Here is a 6,343-nt window from a genome sequence, read left to right on the forward strand (position 1 = left end):
AAGATCCATGTAGTAACAATCCACATTTTCAACAACTGTCTTCCTCAGTGGAATATGTCAAGACTATGATTGCACATTCCATGACTGAATCCCGGGATATAAATGCAGCAAACTGTTACATAAACATCTCAAAACGGCTATGCCACTCTGCTATTTTGCTGCCTATAATATAAACCAAAGTAACTCGGATTCCTAATTTTTCTCACAAATGCGTTTTTCCAACTAGTCAATTGATTGTGTTATATGTACTCCCAGTTCTTTCAAAAATTCAAGCTTTCTTATTTTGTAAGTGATCCAAGTATTGCTCAGACCTAAGGGCTTATTTTCTTTAACTGAGCGGCATCATGTGCCTTTGGACTTCTGGGTCCACCTGACCTAGTGCTCTTGCCTTGAAACACCGGTATGGATGAATTGGAGCATTCGACACTACACTTTAGGAAACAATGGCCCCCATTATAAAAATCAGGGAATGCATCTATCATTTCCAACTGTCTGACAATCTGTGTTCATTTCAATGACAGCCACAGTTGTGCCCAGCAGAGCGACCAGCTGTTTGAGTGGGTTCATCATTTAGCCAGCTAAGCAGCTTTGTTAGTTTCTGTTTGAACATATGCCCATTGCACTTCAGAATGAATGGAATCAAGGCACATAAACGGACAGCTGGTTCCCTGTAGTAAGGAACTTTGGGGGGGGGGTACCAATAAATAGCAGGTTATAATTTTCACTGGTGTAACTGGAGGGGCAGAGGGGGCAAAGGACCCCGGTGCCATTCACCTGGATCAAAGGGCACGCTTTGGCCCCCCGCCTCCTCTTCCCCTGTGGCCAACCCTCAGCTGAACTCCCCCCCACACCACTGAATGCCCCCCTCCACCAAACTCCCACTGAACTGCTGCTTCCACCTGAATATCTGGGTTTATAAGATAGATTGCTTGAGAACAATTAATCATTTATTCCTTATGTCTGCATGCCTATGTGGAAAACGGCAAGTCTTCTCTTCTCCAGTCCTCATGGTAGCGTGCGCCCAAAGAATGCTGGCCCAGGTCATTTGCCTACTTAAGTGGTTGAGCTACCTGGAAAATGGTGATGGTAGAACGTGCCATCAAGTCACAGGTGACTTATGGGGACCCTGTGAGGTTTTCAAGGCAAGAGCTCTTTAGAGGTGATTTGCCGTCATTGGCCTCCGCATGGGCTGAGAGTTCTGAAAGAACTGTGACTAGCCTGAGGTCCTTCAGTAGGCTTCATGGGGAAGCGTGGGAAATTGAACCATGGGTCCCCAGATTAGAGTCCACAGCTCTTAACCACTTCGCCACGCTGGAAAAATACCTTATCCATTTTTCCTTCAACAGAGTCGCACTCTGCATTTCAGGTCTATCAGCTCCAATCATATGGAGAAGATTCCAGAGGAATCCAATTTTAGAGACTTCTTCCCTGTCAACAGATGACTGATCCTGTCTGCTTTTTCATGAGATTCTTGTGTGTACTGTAGCTGCACGAACTCTCTGCAGTCTCAAGGAACTTATCTCGTTAGGAACAGAGTTTTGCCAACATGATCAGCGCCTTGTTGAATTCTCACCAGAATGGAAAATGCCGGCGACAAATATGTTCCTTGGAGAAGTGATATGTAACTTTTCCCAGATGGGATAACAGATGTGTTTTGTTGATCATATGTTATGTGAATTTAGACTGTGGGGATAATGCAAATATTTATCTCACACTTTAAGCATGCCTACGGATTTGCCTCTAAAACTTGTCTTTAAACCCACTCATATTGAGGGGCCCCACCGCCACCGCCCCCTCATGGGGGAAGGTTTTAAATTGGGGTTGGACGCCTCTTGTTGTTATTATGTATTATGGTTATTTGCTGTTTTTATGAGTTTTAAGCTATTTTGTGGGATGGAGCTTATGTATTTATATTTGTATGACCGCTCCTGTTGATGTTTAAATAATGTTGTTCACCGCCCGGAGCCCTTCGGGGATCGGGCGGTATATAAATTTAATAAATAAATAAATAAATAAATAAATAAATAAATAAATAAACAAACCCACTCAATTACTACAACCAATAAAATAAATTAAGTCGAATCTAATCTACACCCAGTCTTTTGACTGGCATGAAGAGATACCACGGATCATCATCTAATCTCAACGCTCTGGATAGGTACCAGATTTTGTGCAGTGCTTCTTGTCTGATCTACCACCACAGTTCAGCTAAAGTACTGAGCTTGTATCCAGTAAAGCACCATATAAACTATTTGGGTTAAGTTGGTTTAACAGAGATTCCAATTTAGCTGCATTCATGGGGGCTCACTTTCCCTCCAATGAAAAAACAGCTTTGGTTTTCCATGGCGCCCAGGTATCCCGCTGCTATGAAAATCATCACTTTCCTTTTAAATTCATGTCTGTCCTTACATAAATGGAATGCTTAAGCTTTCATTTGACCTTTCATGTTCCAAAGAGGATGATTTATCTCATGAAAACTTAATGGCATCCCCATCAACATACTTTGTTATTTTTTTTTCAAAAAAATCTTCTGTTCTTCATCCTTTTTATACTTCGGATCAGTGAAGGCTCCTTTCTAGCAAATTCCTCTGAGCTTCTGCAGTACACGTTTCTGCTAAACAATTGAAAAGTTGAACTGTAACAAGGAGGGAAATATAAAAATGCCAAATCTGAATTGCAGTGGGAATAAAACAGGCTACCAGTTGGCAGCTAGCACAGCTAGTGGAGGCTGAACAATTCAATGAATCGTCACACATTCTTGTGTGAGATGCTAGACAGGAGGAAAAGAATCCAAGCAATGCCTGGATTTGCATAATAATTTTTGATTATCTACACCACATCCCTGAATGTTAATTAATTGCTTTTTTAGGCATCTAAACTTTTCATATGTCTTCGAAAATGGATTACAGCAGGGCCTACCTACATTAGAAATAAGACGGGATTTCTTGTGCAACTTTAACACTCAGTAGATTGTCCCTGCCATGTTGATCCCAGAGCAGCCGGTGCTGAATTAAGGTTATATTTTAATGTAAAATCGGCTCAGCTGTGGTGCTGGAAGACAACGTTTTCCCCACAGATGCTTTAAACCTTTAACAGCTCTGGGTAAGCCGATTTTCAACAAGGGATACAAATCCCACCCACCCACCCCCCCCAATAAGTAATAGATCAATGTTTTCTGTGCTGTGTGGCTGCAGAATATAAAAAGGGTTTCTGAAAGATCAGTTGCCAGAGAACCTATAGCTGTCTGGGGGGTTGTATCTAAATGATTAAGATGCATTCCTAGCTCAATGTAATTGCTACAAGATATACGTAACCAGCCTGCTATATGTTACAACTGCTATTCTGGGGCATTCTTTCCTTGATCTTCACTTTATGGCTTCACACACTGAGTAGATAACTAGGCTTTCCCCTGACACTTTGGTCTCATGAGCATTGGGATTGTTTCCATTATCTTGTGGGGGCAGGATGTCAGGTAGCTCTCTAGCTCTGTTTGTCACCCTCCTTGGGGCGCCTCAGCTCCAAACTAACTCTCACATTTCTTGGGAAAACGGGAGGGGGGACTAACATCGGAATAAAGGGGATAGCAAAAGCCAGATTCACCAGAACTGGCTTTGTCAAGCTAGGTGCTTCAATGCATGTCAATAAAAGCTACTGTTCAACAGTACAGGGTTTGAAACCTACCAATAGCAAAGCGGCCCTTAACTTGGGTTTGGATCCAACTAGGGTTTTTTTGGTCTGTCATGTTTTGTTTTTTGCTGGTGAAAATGGCTACTCTTTGGCCACTCAAAAACGCTGTTTGGGGGATCATGGGACCTGCAAGTCCAAAAGTTATATGGGATGCGAGGGTGGAATTTGGATGGGAATTGAGTGAGATTAAGTGAAAAATCTGGATGGATCCAAGTATGTACCAGTCATTGTAGCAGAAGTTATTGAGCAAGAGCTGAAGCCAATAAGATTTCTGCCCTCTGAGTCACTCCCACATGAACACATAATCTCTTCTTTCTTGGCGTGAACTGAAATCCATCCTTTTTGCTACAGGGTGCCTCTACTATTCATTGTGAGACGTGGGTCATGTATGCACTCGTGGTCTGCTTTGCACTGAGCGTATGTAACACCCATGCTCAGAATGGGTTGACCCAGTAAGGGGTGGAGACTCAAAGCAGCAAGAGGCTGCAGACCTCATGTAGTTTGGAAGAGACAAGGCTACCAGACTTGGACCTTGATTTGTATAAGCCCTTAACACCTTGTTAAGGGTTTCTTTTTGTGGTTGTAATGGGTGAGAGTTCTCCTGGTAACCTTCATCATGTTGAATCCTGTTCATCAAGCCCTTGGAGTCTTCAGGAGCCAACCCACTTGCAAAGAAGAATTGGACTTGGGAGTATCAGTAGACTGTAAATATAAGGACTTGAAAATACAACCTGAACAGGACCTTGAAGTGTGATGTTAAATGTTGATGTTGTATGTTAAGAAAGTAAACCATTTTGTTTTTAAAATTTGTTGTTGCAAACTCATTCCAAGTTCTGCCCCACAGAACCCACAGATAGAGGTTACATGTACACTCCCTTTGGGTTGGATTCTCTGTAATGCACATGTTTCCCCCTCTCCTGAACTCACCATTCCTCAGATCAGATAATCTCTGCTGTTTCCGAAACCTCTGAAAGTGTGACTTTTCCTCTCATTTTGCAGGGACAGTCAAAGGAGACCGCATTCATTTGGCTTGCATTGGATTTTCCTCTTCCACTTTTGCCCACCCAACAGAGTTCCTCCCACTCTTCAGGGCAGCAATTCAAAATGATTAGAAGAGCTCTCACTCTCTTTTAAAAACGCTAGTGAAATCTACATGAAATTTACATTTTCCAGCAAAATAATGCTAGGTCCAGTTGGAGGATGTATGGAGAGAATGGGTGGGTAAAATAGCATCTCGGCTGCAGCACGAGAATCTCATTTAAACAACAACAACAACAGATATGGAAACACCCAGTTAAGAGAACCTGGAGAAGGAGAGGCCAACAGGCAAACTGCAATGCAGGCTGTGGGCTCACTCCTTGCATGTAAACAGAAAAACACTTGGAGAGCTCTCTCAAGCCCACTGCGCAGAGCATAGCTCCCAGGTAAGTGTCCCATGCGTAATCAGCCACAGAGATACTGATGCTTGTGTCCTCTGAAATGTACAGGAGGCAGAAGAGGGCAGGGTTCAGCTCTGTGCTTTAGGGAAGACACACAATTTGTTTTCCATCTGCTAAGACAGAGAAGGGCTTGTACCCTGTGTGGGCTGTAGTGAGAAATTTCCAAGCTTGATGTCTAGTGAAGCTGAGGATGCCCAGTTACACCTGTCTGAGATGGACCCAGCATTTTACTAAGCAGTGAAATGGTAAGGAGTGACTTGAGGTTCCCTGGTTATGTTTCTTTTATCCCCAAGAGCTGAGAGGCACGGGGGAGTCAGGAAACCCACAGGTGGATGCCACATGGAGATCACTGACTTCTCTATCTTTACTACACAAGACGAACTGATGGGCAAGATCCTTCTTGAGCAGCAGTGGCGTAGGAGGTTAAGAGCTCGTGCATCTAATCTGGAGGAACTGGGTTTGATTCCCAGCTCTGCCGCCTGAGCTGTGGAGGCTTATCTGGGGAATTCAGATTAGCCTGTACACTCCCACACACGCCAGCTGGGTGACCTTGGGCTAGTCACAGCTTCTCGGAGCTCTCTCAGCCCCACCTACCTCACAGGGTGTTTGTTGTGAGGGGGAAAGGGCAAGGAGATTGTAAGCCCCTTTGAGTCTCCTGCAGGAGAGAAAGGGGGGATATAAATCCAAACTCTTCTTTTTCTTCTTCTTCTGTAAATACATCTTTGCTTTGAATATGCAATTAATAAGAGCGGCTATATGCAATGGGAACATACTTTTGTTCACTAAAGAAGTGACTTCTAGTCCTGCTTTTGAAATCTGCATAAGCTTAAACATACTGAGAAGTATGTATACATAAGAAGTATTTGAGGCTTATAAGTTTTCCCAGTTAAGCTTTGTTTATTGTTTACCTTCTTTGCAGTTTGGAAGCAGGTGGACTATAAATCCCTCTTCAGCATCTGAAAGCAGCAATACTGGAAGCATAATGGGTACAACATCACAGCCAGATGACATTTTGTTTAAGAAAAGTGCCACAGGTCACATTGGAAGCAAGGAAATTGACCGGAGGAATTAAGAATGTATAAACTGGGCAATCATTCATTCAGTTTTGTAAATATTGAGGCATTTATTGCTATTATTTTTGGCCTTCTAATGATATGCTTAGCTCCTGGATATTTGACACCCTATAAATTCTCCAATCATCAAATAAAGAGCAGTTC

General features: G+C 43.0%; 1 long non-coding RNA gene across 1 annotated transcript; it reads left to right on the plus strand.

Annotated features, from left to right (window-relative positions):
• Positions 1-1,312: 1,312 nt before the first annotated feature.
• LOC125441303 lies at positions 1,313-6,343 on the plus strand. The gene is made up of 3 exons (XR_007245817.1): positions 1,313-1,473; positions 4,687-5,111; positions 6,046-6,343. It is a non-coding gene; the product is annotated as an uncharacterized LOC125441303 (long non-coding RNA).

Source organism: Sphaerodactylus townsendi, linkage group LG11 (genome assembly GCF_021028975.2).
Source record: "Sphaerodactylus townsendi isolate TG3544 linkage group LG11, MPM_Stown_v2.3, whole genome shotgun sequence".
NCBI lineage: Eukaryota > Metazoa > Chordata > Lepidosauria > Squamata > Sphaerodactylidae > Sphaerodactylus > Sphaerodactylus townsendi.